Raw genomic sequence first — 15,175 nt, 5'->3', positions numbered from 1 at the left:
CTCTCTCTCTCTCTCTCTCTCTCTCTCTCTCTCTCTCTCTCTCTCTCTCTCTCTCTCTCTCTCTCTCTCTCTCTCTTTTATTTTTTGGGGGGTTTTTTTGAGCATTCACTCCTCCTCCTCCTCCTACTACTACTACTACTACTACTACTACTACTACTACTACTACTACTACTTTTACTACTACATCCTACTAATACTACTACTTTGGTCAAATGATGGGAAATTCCTAAGTATGTAATATTCAAAGACAAGTTAAATACTTCTAAAACGGATATGGAGAATTCATTTTGAACCAAATACTGTTCCTAAAGCCGCCCACTTTGTAATTCAAGACTCGTACAAAATAATTAAGGAAAAAAAGATCATTATAAATTTTATAAATCAAAATAGAGTAATTTTAGTTATTATAAAGGGAAATAACCCATTTATGTTTAAGTTAATTAGCAATACAGTTTTTAATTGAAGCCTTAAAAGTCAAAGATATTGGTTCAATTAAATTTTCACATAGAATTTTCTATTTAATAAGTGGCAAAAGTTTAAATGTGGTCTGAGACTATTTAAAGTATAAAACAAGCTTCTATGCATAATCCTATGCAAATCCTCAAAAATGTATGAGAAAAATATTGGTGAAAACCGGCATCATATAAGCAACTGAAATGATAACTATAGTATTAAATGTGATGCATCATTCATTCAGAAAGACAGTCAACAGTTGGTGTACGACACGTGTGTATCAATGCATCAAATGTAGCAACATCATTCACATCACACATCTTTTAAAAAATCGTATTAAATCCACGAAAATCGTATCCGCGTATTTGGGGTCCAAAAATCGTACTAAAAACGATTAATCGTACTGGTTGGCAGGTCTGATATATATTTAGAAGAAAAATAATTATTTCGCATTATTTCTTTTCCATCTCACATCCGGACTGAACCAATAAAATATAGAGAAAAAGATATGAGAACTGGAGAAAGGCATGTGCAGAGACGCCAACTTTAAATTTGGCTCACAGGAGTTTCAGACACCACTCGTAGGAATTTCAATGCCGAAAGAGGAATTTCCGCACACAAGAAAAAGGAATTGGGATGGTATTTGGCATTGTGTTTACATATTGTATAGTTCTAAATAGATAACTGATTAGAATTATATTATGATACATAAACACATTGCCAAATACAATCCCAAAGTTTCCTTATTTTAAATGAAGTAAAGCGCCAAAACCTAATAGTAGAGATTGTAGAATTGGTGGTAGTGAGGATGATGTGGTGTTAGTGGTTGTAGTAATAGTGGTAGTGATGATGAAGATGTGATAGTGGTTGTTGTAGTAGTAGTAGTGGTAGTGATGATGATGTGGTGGTGGTGATTGAAGTAGTAGTGGTAGTGATGATGCTGTGGTGGTAGTGGTTGTAGTAGTAGTGGTAGAGATGATGATATGGTGGTGGTGGTGGTTGAAGTAGTAGTTGTAGTCATGATGATGTGGTGGTGGTATAGTGGTTGTAGTAGTTTTGTCGTGATGATAATGATGTGGTAGTGGTTGTAGTGATGTTGATGTGGTGGAGATGGTTGTTATAGTACAAATGGTAGTGATGATGTGGTAGTGGTGGTGTGTAGTATGTGATGTGGTTGTGGTTGAAGTGTATGTGATGTGGTGGTGGTGGTTGTAGTAGTAGTGGTAATGATGATGTGGTGGTGGTGTTGTAGTAGTAGTGGTAATGATGATGTGGTGTGGTGGTTGTAGTAGTAGTGGTAATGATGATGTGGTGGTGGTGGTTGTAGTAGTAGTGGTAGTGATGATGTGGTGATGGTTGTAGTAGTAGTGGTAATGATGATGTGGTGGTGGTGGTTGTTGTAGTAGTGGTAATGATGATGTGGTGGAGGTGGTTGTTGTAGTAGTGGTAGTGGTGGTTTTAGTAGTAGTAGTGGTAATGGCGATGCGGTGGTGGTGTAGTAGTAATGGTAGTGATAATATGGTGTCGTGGTTGTAGTAGTAGCAGTAGTGATGATGAAGTGGTGGTGGTTGTAGTAGTAGTGGTAGTGATGATGATGTGGTGGTGGTAGTAGTACTGATAGTGGTGATGATGTGGTGGTGGTAGTAGTACTGATAGTGGTGATGATGTGGTGGTGGTTGTAGTAGTAGTGGTAGTGATGATTAGTGGCAATAATGATGATGATGTGGTTGGAAAGGGGGTGGGGGGTGGTATCCTTGGAACAAATTGACCTGCTGGAATTTGACGGAAGTTGCCCGGAGCCCGGAATTTATTGCTCCAGACCGGAGTTTTTTCGGTGAAACCGAGTTTTGGCATCACTGCATGTGTGTCGGTAGCAAAATAGAGAGATACCTTCCGGTCCGATTCGACACACTTCTGTGCGTGCGTTATTTACTGACTAGGTGTGTTTCAACGACTCGCGTGAACTTCCTTTGCGACAAAGATAATCTGTGCTTCGCGACACTCTCTCGCTGGCTGTGGCACAGTAGCCATGCAGTGGATACATCCACGTCTAGTGGAATGTATAGGTGGCATGATAATATCATAGCTAACTGATAGACATTTTGTTTTGTCTGTGATGCGACAAATAAAGTTGTTTTTTTTTTAAGTTTGCATTTGAAACAGAATAAAAATATTAGCACTTATAGAGCAAAATCGTACTGTCGGAAATCTGACAATAGACGGAAGATTTACAGGCCTGAACATAATATGATGCTCAGTAATTGTCATAACAATAGTAAATATTTCATTTAAAAAAAAATTAAAACTTAAACTCGCTCTGTGTGTAATTTTTTTAAATCAAACAATAAGATTTAACCCGTTAAAGGCGAGATTCAATCTTACTAACACCAGATCTTAGTCTTAACTCACTAAATCCTAGCCCTCTACTCTCCCAAGAGATTTTTCATACTTTTTAAAATCACTGTGATTATCCCTCCCCTGACACCTGTCTGGGTATGACGAAAATTCATTATCCCCAGAAACATATCTGAAACTCCGCTCTTTTAAACAATTATCCACATTCCAGAATATGGAAAATTACAATATACCATACACAGCTACTGTAATATAAACTGTGTGTAGTTGTTGACATGTTCCAATTATGGAGGCCACTCACTGAGGGGGTTAATAGAAGTGATTTACACAATGCTTTTCCAATTAAGCTGCTAGCAGTCATCCCATCTTTACAAATCCTGACCTCCTGTTGAGAACAATTAAACTTGTAGAATTTCCAAAAGTTCCCACAACTCCCGATGAAAACATCAAATCCAACAGAGTGTCAAGGAGTTCCATTGTCTATAAAAATAGCCAACGTCTAAATAAAAAACCCAAGTTTTAAATCATTGTACTGTTCTACTGATTTACAACAACACATGCTTTAAAAATCTCTTCTCTCCTTTCAGAATCAAGTCCTCAAAGCTTTTTGTTGTGAAATGCTGATGAACAAGGAACTGACACAGGACTATGCTGGTGTTAGGTAACAACTCCTTGGGTCAACTTTGCAAAATTCCATGTCCAAGATGATGGTTTTAACTTTGTACACAACATATAACGTTTTGATTGAATCACAAACTTCATCTACAGTACAGAACGAATCATCTCCTGTTAGTGTTGAAATTCAAATGAGTAAGCAGTGTTGAAAAACCTCTGATAACCCATGAGGCTCCTTTTTCCTTCCATCAAAGATGGTTGTCCACTCATGACCACACTATATGTGGCATTCTTGTGATCTATATTTTTCTGAGCAGGAACAGCTCGCTGTTCATCAGTAAAATGTCTGGTACTAGGATAGGGACAAGCATCTGAGGAAAAAAAATGGCAATAGGTTAATAACGAAAGTAATCTAGAGAAATCAGCATTTATTCATGAATAACAAAAAGGTGACGATGTACAAATGGTGGTGTAAACAAGGCTTGGAAATATGGAGCCAAAGATCCCCCTAGATTAATAAGTGCAAAATAAATGAGCAGTCTATTAATCTATTGAGATTAATCCTGACTACTTTAGATTGGGACCACCAATCCATCATTCGGATTCTAGAAAAATACACCCATGACAAAAACAGATTAACTCAAATTTCAATCATTCTTGCCAAAGTGGAATAAAAAAGGCTTTACAGCTGAGATACCCTTGTTGAAACCCAAGCAGAGGAACACAAGATTCCTTTGAAAATCTTCTGATAGGCTATCAATCCAAATCGAACACTGAATCATTGATCAATGCGTCAAATAAATTTGATGAAAAACTCAAGCACCATGTGTAATAAAGCCCAGAATTTTTCTTTCGTTTCAGTGCTGGTGGTGACAAAAAGTGAAAAAGTAGGAAAATGTTGAACGATTGCGTTTAAGCCCCATTTCTACTGCACTAAACCCCACTTTTAGAGCAATTGAGATGATAGACTATCATTGATACTCGAGCTAACTTCTGGAGAGTGGGAAACTGCACCTGTGTGTTCCACCACACATCAACACGCATTGTTTCGAGAAATTGTAATTTTAAAAAGGAGGAAATTCCTCCTCTAAACTACAAAACCGCAGATTTCCGCAGATCCGAGGAAAACCATCGGGCGGCACTCTTGTTTATAAATAGAAAATCGTCATACACATGCAGATGACACAACTTTTGGGACATTATTTCCAAGATGACTAAAGCACTCCTCAATGATAACGAAAACTATGGACTGTTTTTTTTGTTTGTTTGTTGCTTTAGGTCTCTTCCAACACAATTGAGGTTATATGAGAGACCGCTGAAACAAAAAAACAAGCAATCTAACAAAAATAGTACAAATGTAAATCAAAATCATAACCTAAAGATATCATAAGCTAAATTATAAATAACCAAGAACAAACAGGCAGAAGATTTACAGAAAAAAAATATCCCCTGTCAAAAATACAATCACAAACCAAAGAAGCAGGATAGGCTAGTAAAGAGAAGAAGAAACGACATCACTATCGGATCGTACACCCATGCGAACATCATAGGTATGTGATTCAAGGGTGATGCTCCCATCCAACCACCCGCAACTATGGACTGCACTAGCACAACGCAAGTCCAGATATGATCTGTGAAGATGCACTGTCAGAAGTGCAGAAAATCACCTTTGTGCTTTATTATCTTAGTACATCAACAAACAATTAATTAAACAATATCTCTGCCATATGCCATTGGAATGAAACATACATCCATACACTATTTTATTTTAGCAGGCATTAGATGTCGCTCTATTAGAGCGATATATAGAGTTACCTGCTAGGCAGCGCTCAGAAATTATTCGTCCTGACTGCATCGACTTTCCCAAGTTTAGTGTTGTGACCATTTATTCATTGCTAATTATTCAGAACCAATTATTGTAAAAATTTAAAAAAATGAAAATAAAAATACTAACAGATGAGACCATTGAGAGGAGTGTAATAGTAATATTCTTTAATACCTGCAACTCCGAACTCAGTCCCAGTGCATGCACCTCAAGCTCGTGCAACAGCAATAGAAAATTTAAAAATTTAATAATAAATGCAAGATTTCAATGATCTTATAATATTAACTTCCTGAGCGTCACCCCGAAATAATACTGCTTCATTGAGATTGGTCACATTTTTTGGGGTCAGGTTATGTTAATGGGATTTCTACTCACTCAAATATCATGTCCAGGAAATGATTTTATAGTTAAAGCTGAATCATGGCCCTGACCCTTTAACCTTTGAGTTGCCCATCTTTGGTGCTGCCAGGCTGAACACGAACACCACTACAGATACTGGAATGCCATCTGAAATTTAGATTAATCAACATTAATAGTAATGTACAAAACTGAATGTTATAATATCTACAATATATATGCAGGATGCCTACATAAAATGTAAAAAGAGCAAAACACTAAACAAGGGACATTCGAGTTCAAAACCCTCCTAGTTAAAACATGAATACATCACGTAAAATCCAGTTAGACCACCAAAACAAAGATAAATAGCACAGTGCAAGAATACAAAATCATAAATAAAAAACACATTCCAGTCAAAACCCATCGTTCAAATTGTCATGCCTGCCCAATGTGTAGGTCACACATATAAAAGCAGGTTCAAATTTTTTTCTGTACAGCCCATATTTTTGTCAACGAGCACAGAATTACTGGCCAATCTAAAAATTATAAAACTATTTTTACAGATTCATATAATAATAGTAACTTGCAAACCTTCCTTAAATTAAGGGTAATTCAATCACCCGTTGAATCAAGTGATTTGAACCCGGGACCTTCCAGTTCATGGTCAAACAACTTCACCACTACTCACTACACTACAGATCCATCTGACCTGTGGAGATATCTAATACTAATTATGTTATTAAGAAGAAATAGAAAAAAAAATCCACAAAAAGAACTGAATGTCACTTGTATTTTGTTGTTATTGTAAATGTCATTTGCAAATTAGCAGAAAAAACATGCTTCCCTTCTTATAGGCTCTATTTTTATGTTACCAACATACTGGAGATATCTAGTATTACATTATGTGTTGTGTCGCCATATAAAGTAATATATAGTTATTTCATTCTATTTTATTTCACCATCAAAATCGACAGATTAGCTGGTAGAGCACTTGATTCACATGCAATGGGACCGAGATCGATCCCGGGTGCAGCCGATATTTCTGACCCCCCATCCACCCAGCAGTGATCGGGTAGCTCTATCTGTTAGATCTGGTGGAAAGCACTTTGCCACAGACCACTGTACTACTCAAATGGTAGCAATCCATTACTACTGTCTGTTTCACACTATAGAAAGCGGGATAAACTCCTGCTCCATGGGCCGAATAGCTCTGAAAGACTACATGAGACATGAAGAAAACCAAATTTTCAGTTCAGAAAATTGGATATTTGAATATTTTACAAAAATTTGCTCTCAGGTCCATTTTTGAGGGGCTATACCTTTTTTTTTTTATTAATCAAGCTAAATCTCTCCATGCCTACGGACATGTTGGACGGTTCAGGTTGCATTTATTAGTAGTTTGGTATCTCCAATACTATATTGTTCCTCGATATTGTTGTAAATTCGGTTTTATTTGCATTGACTTGGAGGTTATATTTCATGAGGGTATTTTGTATGATGTCTATATTTGCTGGTGTTGATCCAATAAAATCGACATCATCTGCATAGGCGATTTCTCTAGGGATTGCATTCATCAATATGAGTCGTTGGTTTTGGAATGACTTTTCGAACTTCTTTCAGAGCGTGTTCTAAGTATATTGTGAACAGAATCGGGCTCAGACTATCTCCTTGGGGGGTCCCGATGTTACTTTCGAACTGCGTCTGTTTTGTGGCCCCGTATATCCTTGGTTGTATCTTTGTGTTGCTGAGGAGAAATCGGATTATTCGGAGCTCGTCTTCGTCTACTATGTCTGTTAATATCTCCAAAAGTTTTCCTCTGTCGATCGTATCAAAGGCTGCGGACATATCGATTCCGGTTATTGTTATGGATATGTTTTCTTTGAGTGCCTTTGCTGCCAACCATTTATGTGTCCATACAACGTCCGATGTGCTTCGGTCTTGGCGAAACCCGCTTTGGCTATGTGATAGATATTTTTCTATTTTCAGTCTAATTCTGTTGAGGACAATAGTTGACAGTGTTTTTCTTATGGTATTCAGTAATGTTATTGGGCGCAGGTTGTTTACGGGTCCTTTCGTTTTTCCTGGTTTTTGTATTGTAATTAGGACACCGCTGTTTATGTCCCAGTCTTTGTGTGTTGAGAATGTTTTGTTCATTATGTTTGCGATGCTCAGATCCAGGGAGAGGGTACCGCATTTCAGCAATTCAGCGGGAATTTCATCTTCGCCTGGGGATCTGTTATTGTTTAGGCACTTTATGCTATTTCTAACTTCAGTTGTTGTGATGCGGTTGTTTAGGTCTCTAGGGTTTCCTGAGAAGGGCGATATTTGTGAGACTTGTTTGTGAAATTTCTGCTGGAAGTGGTCAGTTACAATGTCAAGGATATCGTTGGGATTTGTTGTCTGTTTGCCAAATTTATCCTGTAGTTTTGGGTTCTCGAATGGTTTTCGGTTCAGAGATTTCGTCGCTTTGAACATAGTAGACGATGCGTTATTTTTGGACTTTTCTATGTCTTCAAAGGAACAAAGAAGAATGGAAAAGAACAAAGAAAGTCGGCTCACTAATTGGAGACACCGAGGATGTACAAAGAAGAAAACAGCTATCAAGCGCCGCACTCAGTAAACTCACCAATGTATGGATTAGAGGTGACAAAATAAAGAGAAAAACCAAACTGAAACTGTACCGTGCTCTTGTAAAACCGGTACTTCTGTATAACTGCGGCACTTGGGCGTTGACAAAATCCGAAGAAGAACATCTGGATGCCTTCCATCGCACACAGCTAAGAAGGGTACTGGACATCAAATACCCAAAAAAGATCTCAAATGAATCACTCTATAAGATCACAAAAGAAAGACCAATCTCCCTTGACATTTTACAACAACGATGGCAACTTTTCGGTCACATACTACGCAGGGACAAAAACATACCAGCTAACCAACCATGTCGGGATACTTACAAAAACACGGGAACCTTTTCAGAGGAAGACCGATCACAACACTCCCTGTGATCCTAAACAAAAACCTCACAACACTTGGACAAAGCATTAGTCTCATAACGGCAGGGGACCTTGAAAATCTGAGACCCTAGCAGAGGACCGGCAATATTGGAGACACCTCACACAGGAAATACTGGAAACAGCCAAGGCGACCCGATCTTTCGGTCGAGACGCGAAAGGCATCTAAGTCAGTAAGTCAAGTAAGTCAATACTATATTATTATCATGGTACAGACTTCCCTAGGTTCTTAGCATACCTAAGTAGGGGAGGTTTTTTGGTACTATAACCCGATGAAACAATGTTTCCCATCACTTGCAATCTCGAAACTGTAGGAAACACAGTAACTAATAATGGCATCTGCCGTTAAATGACAACCAACTATCAAATTGTTTTTGAAATTAGAATAAACAACACTAGGCACTTTGAACTTTGATAAAATTTTCAAACTCAAAACATCTCAATTTGCAATTTGACCCAGTCAGGTAGATGGGGCATGAAAAAGCATTTAATTTGATACCTTACTTTTCTCTCTACGAGAAAAGCTTCAAGAGTTATCTATTTTCAGGTGAAAATCTCAGTCAATTTTACAGAGTGAATCTGTGATCTCACTGCTGCCTCAAAACCATTGTCTCGTGGCGATCGGAAAGTTAGGGTTTTGCAGTGAACGCGCCCCACATATTTTTTTCAGTAATTTTGTTTCAATTAAAAATAAATGGCAAGTGTTAGTTATCATTTTAAACATTAAATTAAAGGTCAGAAAATAAGCTTTATTTTCGTATATAATCATTTTCATGTATGGTAAGTATGGAAAAAATCAGGGTTAAATGAAAATTGAAAAAAAGATGAGGTTTTTGTCCTAAAAAAGAATAGTTGATGACGGCGACTAAAATAACAAAGTGTGCGAGTGTATCAATTCTTATGATGTATTAAACATAATTAATATGGATCCATAATATTAAAATTTCTTATTATGATTTGAAAATTGACTTTTAGCATTTGCTTTCTGAAAAATACAATCGTCAGAAATTAAGAATGAAATACTCCATTAAAAAGCTTGCATGAAAACCTTTAAAATTATGGTACCAAAATAAGCCAGCTACTTTCACAAATAACGCCATGACCATGGTGACCAAAACAGTAAAGGGTAAAAAAAATGTTTCACCTGACAGTACAGTGAGCCATATCGGCAGCCACGTGAATTGAGTTATCAAAGTGCCTAACACCACTGAACTATATGAGTGTCTAGGGAGACCAAAATGGGCCATCTTGGCTAGAAAGACCAAGATTTTGGCTTCCCCGCGTAAAACCACATTTCAGTTTCTGTTTAAGGGACGATTATTTTCTTCTATCTAGTTATTGCTTATAAAATTTTAAAAAAAAAAGCTTTGTAATATCATTACATGACCCCCCCCCCCCCCCCCCCAATTGCAGATGGTTATAGGCCGTCCAACACAAATAATTTAGCACGGTGAAAATAGTGTGTCAGGTTATTTTAGCAGGTTAGCTAGAGGTCGTTAGTTTCCCCTATTAGGGTAGTTAAAATTAAAGGTACTAGGGTGTATTTATTCGTAGGATTAGTTGAGCGAATATTTCGTAAGGCCTCCCACAGCTATAATAATACCAGCGGAATGGTGGATTCAGAATTGATTACAGCTACCGATCAAAATCGCCCACCAAGATATTACCGTCCGGTGAAAATAGTCTCCCACACCATTATCACCGTACAGTGAATATATCATTCCACTAATTCCACACCATTATAGTGAATATAGTCTCCCACACTATTAATAATAGTATTATCACAGTATACTGAATATAGCCTTCTACACCATTATCACCGTACGGCAGGGTGGTATTATTATTGCCATTGCTAAGCCAGTTTTTAAAAAAAAAAAAGAAATAATGAAAGAATATGAAAATGAACTTGAACAGCAGCAAAACCAAACAAGTAGTAAATAGAATTTTTTAAAAATCAAACTCGCCTCTTCAACATAAAGAGAAACAGTTCCATAAACGAAAATACGGATTTACATTGTCATTAGGTTAGGAAGCCAAAATTGGCCAGGGACCAAGATTTTAATCTCCCCTAGTAGTCTCCTCTCCTACTCAACTCCAAGCCACTCTCTCTATGAAACTTTAGTTAATATTTATTGGTGGACATATGAAAGTCTATAGCCATAACCGCTAATAAGATCTCCCTTTTCATGTGTAGATTTATGTCGTGAACGGATTTCCCAATCTCGTTCACGATGTAAAAAATAAGGAAAAAGTTCAGAAAAAGTCTCCACCGAAGTGGGCGTTCTCCATATATGTAGAGGACATATATGGGCGGTTAAAAAACGAAGTGGGTGGCCACAGCGTAATACGCAACCGTTACTGCCCCCATTCCTCGCAGCGTAGTGAGCGAAATTTTCCACCAGGTTACCGGGCGTGTCAAAGGTCACATCCGGTAAGTCGACCGTGGCGCCAACCGCGAAGTCGTGGTCGTTTTGTTCGATTGTGAATTGTGACTCTCGGTTTCCGAGCATCAACAAACTTGCAGTTAAATGCAGTTAAGCAATTGCAGACTGAGACCAACACCTTTTTTACTCGCCAGGATTCTGTAAAGGTAAGAATTTGTCTTTTCTTTTATTTGATCAAGGCTAGGACAGTGTGTACTCGACCGATGGCGATATGATGATGATGTGATTGTGGATAGAGATGAATGAATGAATGTGTGTGGTCTGCATGCCAATGTGATCGTTATGGATTAATCCTTCGTTGATTTTACTTCTATTCTAATACTGTGTAGATCTAGTGTAACTGTAACAACTAGGCAGTTTTTAGTGAGCAGCAGCAGTGGAAGCCGTACCGGCGGTGACACAATTTTTAGAACTTTGGAGTGAAATGCCTCATGATCATGATAATGACGATGAATAAGGTTAGATCTATATACAGTATTGTCCAATAATGAGAAACGATATTATCATCATTAGTACTATTACTTTTTTTTTTCAATTTATTTATTTATTTATTATTATTATTAATATTATTATTATTATTATTATTATTATTATTATTATTATTATTATTATTATTATTATTATTATTATTATTATTATTAACTTAAGCAATGACATTGGTATGTGCCATTTTCACTGCAGAGAATTTAATTTTTTTTTTTTTTCATCGACAGCTAACATGAAAGAATTCAGTTGACCATACTGGTTTTCTGACAATCAAGAAAGATAGTTGGCTCAAGTGTGTTGTGGCAATCTTATCAATCAGCAAACCATCATCTTTGCCAGCAGAGCAGAGTATCTGCATGCACTTCTTGAAACTGGTTAGTAATGTTTTCAAATCTTCATGGTGCCTTTACATGTGTATTGGTGATCAATACAGTACACTCGAACACGGAAATTTCGAACAAGTCGGGACCATGACCATGCCTGTTTGTTCGAGATTTCCGTGTTTTCGAATTTTCCAAATTGAGTATTTTACAGAGGATTTGAATTTGAGGGAGGTAAATGTGGGTGGTCTTGATAAAATTCATATTATAATTATAATGATAGCGCTCCGTTATTATGAACTCTGTCGAGAGTCGATAGTGAGACTATTCAATTTCCTTTTCTCAGCCAGTTCGAGACAATCAATTCGTGGGTAAAAAATTCAACATCACAAAGGAATGTCCACTTTGTTCGAGATTTTCATTTTGCCAATACTAACGAAATAGAGGGATTGAAACTGGGAATTTTACCAACTTTGAGATTTGCATGCTCAATGTAAATTCTCGTTTTGCTAAATGAAAATGACAAAGCATTATTTGAATTGAGTTACTACTGCATTTATTAACTTAATAGAGTTTGTTGTCAAGACTTTTGTCCTGTATTGTATGTAATGCGAACAAAATTTCAACTATGTTGGTGAGAACGATGACCATTTAAAGAAAAAATTGGTATGTCTTTGACAAATTCATTTTATGACAATGATTTTAATTATATAGCCATTTCCAAAAATTGCTACGTAATGAAATGTCTCTTTTTTATTTCCATTTTTCAAACCAGAGCAAGATCAACCCTCTTTGTGGAACTACAGAAAAAGCAGTCGCAAGCATGTGGTGTTGATTTTTCTTGTATTGAGACGAAAGAAATTTTTTTTCAGGAGTTTGCGAAAGCAAATTGCTCTTTATTTGGTGCTAGATCTATTTTCACCATTTAGCTGTTTTCTTGTTTAAAATAGATTTTATTTTGCAGTTCAAATTGATTAGATACTTCTCTCACAAGCGGCATTTTAAAAAATTGAAAAATAAGGTAGTGCTTAAAATCATATTTTGCGAAATCATATTTTGAGAATTTTTGATAATTAGTTTTTGTGATTACAATTACGATGATGAATTCGTAAGGTATAAATCATATTTGACCACAAAATTAGAGTAAGGTAATATAAAAAATTTTCAGCATTTAATTTCTTAGGGAATGGGTTAGCGAATCATTTATACATTTTGTAGTCAAATCAGTCTCCACAATTTTCGTGTTTTCTTGTCCTATGATGGTCATTATTTTGAAAATTTTATGGATCAGCTTATGTCAAATTAGTGCTTTCTCAAATTTCCATTGTATGTCATTTTCTGATTTTCTAACAACCATAAAAATGTCATTTTCCTTTAGATTATTTTCAGATTTGTTCAGAATCTTTTTTATGATGTCTTTTGCATCATGATGGAAGCATTTTGGGGTAAATTAAAATTTAGAGGATTTTTTAATTTTAGAAATTATTTTTTTCCTGTCGACCTGCGCCACAATTACAGTCGAAATTTAAAAGATATTGTAAAGAATTTATTTTGTAGACTAGTGGTAAACTCTTCCATCATGATGTAGTTATTTATGTAATAAACATTGTGTGTAAATTTGAAAGAATTTTATATGCTTGTTTTTGGTGCATCTGATCAATGTTAGAAATTTTAGGGTTTTACAACTAATCTTAGTCTATAGGGTGTCCCTGTAAAATGTAAAAAAAGTAATTAAAGACTTGGTTTTTTTGGTGTTTATCTTCACATTATTAGTTTCTGAGATTAACTATAAAGCATATTTGACCACCAAATTATTTTTTTTTTAAATGAAAAATTGAGATCATTCAATATTTTTTTCTAAGCGATATGGGTTAGCGAATCAATTATTTTTCTAATTTCTTTTCAGAACTTGATCAATTTACATTTTCTTGTTCCATATTGATTATACTTTGGTATTTTGATGGACGTTATCTGCAAAATTAGCTTGTTTATCAAATTAAAGAAAGATTATGTTTTTTCTCAAAATTCCATTTTGCATCATTTCCTGATTTTCTGACATTCATATCTGGATTGTTTTCCAATAGTCTTACAATTTGGTCAGAATCTTTCGTATGATGGGTTTTGCATCATGGTGGATTTGGTTTTGGGCTAGACTAAAATTTAGTGGTTTTATGAACTTTTAAATTGGATTAAATTGCCTGTCATTCTGTGCCAAATTGTCAATCGTAATCAAAGAACAATTCAATAAATAAATTAATTAAAATTTTCAAGTCTTGCTAAACCTTTACATCATGATGAAGCTATTGTCGGAGACAGTGTGTGCAAATTTGGAAGGTATTCGTTGGTTTTCGATGCATCACTGTAGAAAATTGGGGGGGGGGGGGGGGGGGGGGGGGGTTGGGTTCTGATTTTAGCCTATATTGTCTGTGTCATTGAAGACATTTAAACATATTGAGCTTTTTAAATACTGTAGTGCAATATCCACTAAATGTGCTCGAAGCGCTTTACAAGGGGTCCCTGGTCAACAGCAATATTTAACATATAGGATAGGACATGATGCCTGTTATGCGATATTACAATTTTTCGGACAAAGACAACACCGTTAACGACCAGGTACTCATTTTACACCCGAGTACGGTGAGAGAATGTGAGTAAAGATCTGAAAGCGAGTGTCATACCATAAGACCACACAGCCACACATTTAAGTTTTTAGCTTTTTTTGTGTGTGTGTTTGTGTTAATCATTATATTAGACCTCCTACCACCTAAAAATAACAGGGGAATACCAATATTGAAACTGCGAGATAAAAAATGGACTTTTGACTACAGGTTCTCCTTTAAGGTGAAACATTTCCTAGCTCAGATGTTTTAAGCGGACTAGTGCGTTCCAATGTGGGATAAATATTTTTTCATAATGCATGTAAATTGTATTCACTGCCATTGGTGACATATAATTTGACTGCTTAGTTCTGATCTCCAGTGCTATTACACACTGCATCCCTACCACCAGTGCGCATCTTTTAAATATCAAACCACCAACAAAGTTAGGAAAGAGAGGAAGACCAAAAGGTGTTGGAATTACTGTTTTAGGTTTACCGAAGAAAAGGAGGATTTTAAAAAATGAATCTAGATTAGAAGATCCCCCAAGAGAGCTAAGCAGTGGGCCAACTGACTAGACAAGATGTCTTCGTTGTATCCGTTGGTTCCACAATGTTTGCATTCATTTGCCTGACAGTAATTCTTATGTTTGTAAATTTTGTGCATGTTCTTAAATAATCACCAGAAATGCATAAAGTTCTCATTTATGTAACACATTTCTTGGAGTATG

General features: G+C 36.2%; 1 long non-coding RNA gene across 1 annotated transcript; it reads left to right on the top strand.

Moving 5' to 3' along the window:
• Positions 1–10,923: 10,923 nt before the first annotated feature.
• On the top strand, positions 10,924–12,864 carry LOC144959690 (uncharacterized). Its single transcript, XR_013642649.1, has 3 exons — positions 10,924–11,188; positions 11,756–11,902; positions 12,624–12,864. It is a non-coding gene; the product is annotated as an uncharacterized LOC144959690 (long non-coding RNA).
• Positions 12,865–15,175: the final 2,311 nt, after the last annotated feature.

The sequence above is a fragment of the Berghia stephanieae genome, chromosome 14 (assembly GCF_034508935.2).
Source record: "Berghia stephanieae isolate SIO BIC M18660-M18661 chromosome 14, UCSD_Bste_1.3, whole genome shotgun sequence".
Classification (NCBI taxonomy): Eukaryota; Metazoa; Mollusca; class Gastropoda; order Nudibranchia; family Aeolidiidae; genus Berghia; species Berghia stephanieae.
This window is presented reverse-complemented; position numbering and strand designations above follow the sequence as displayed.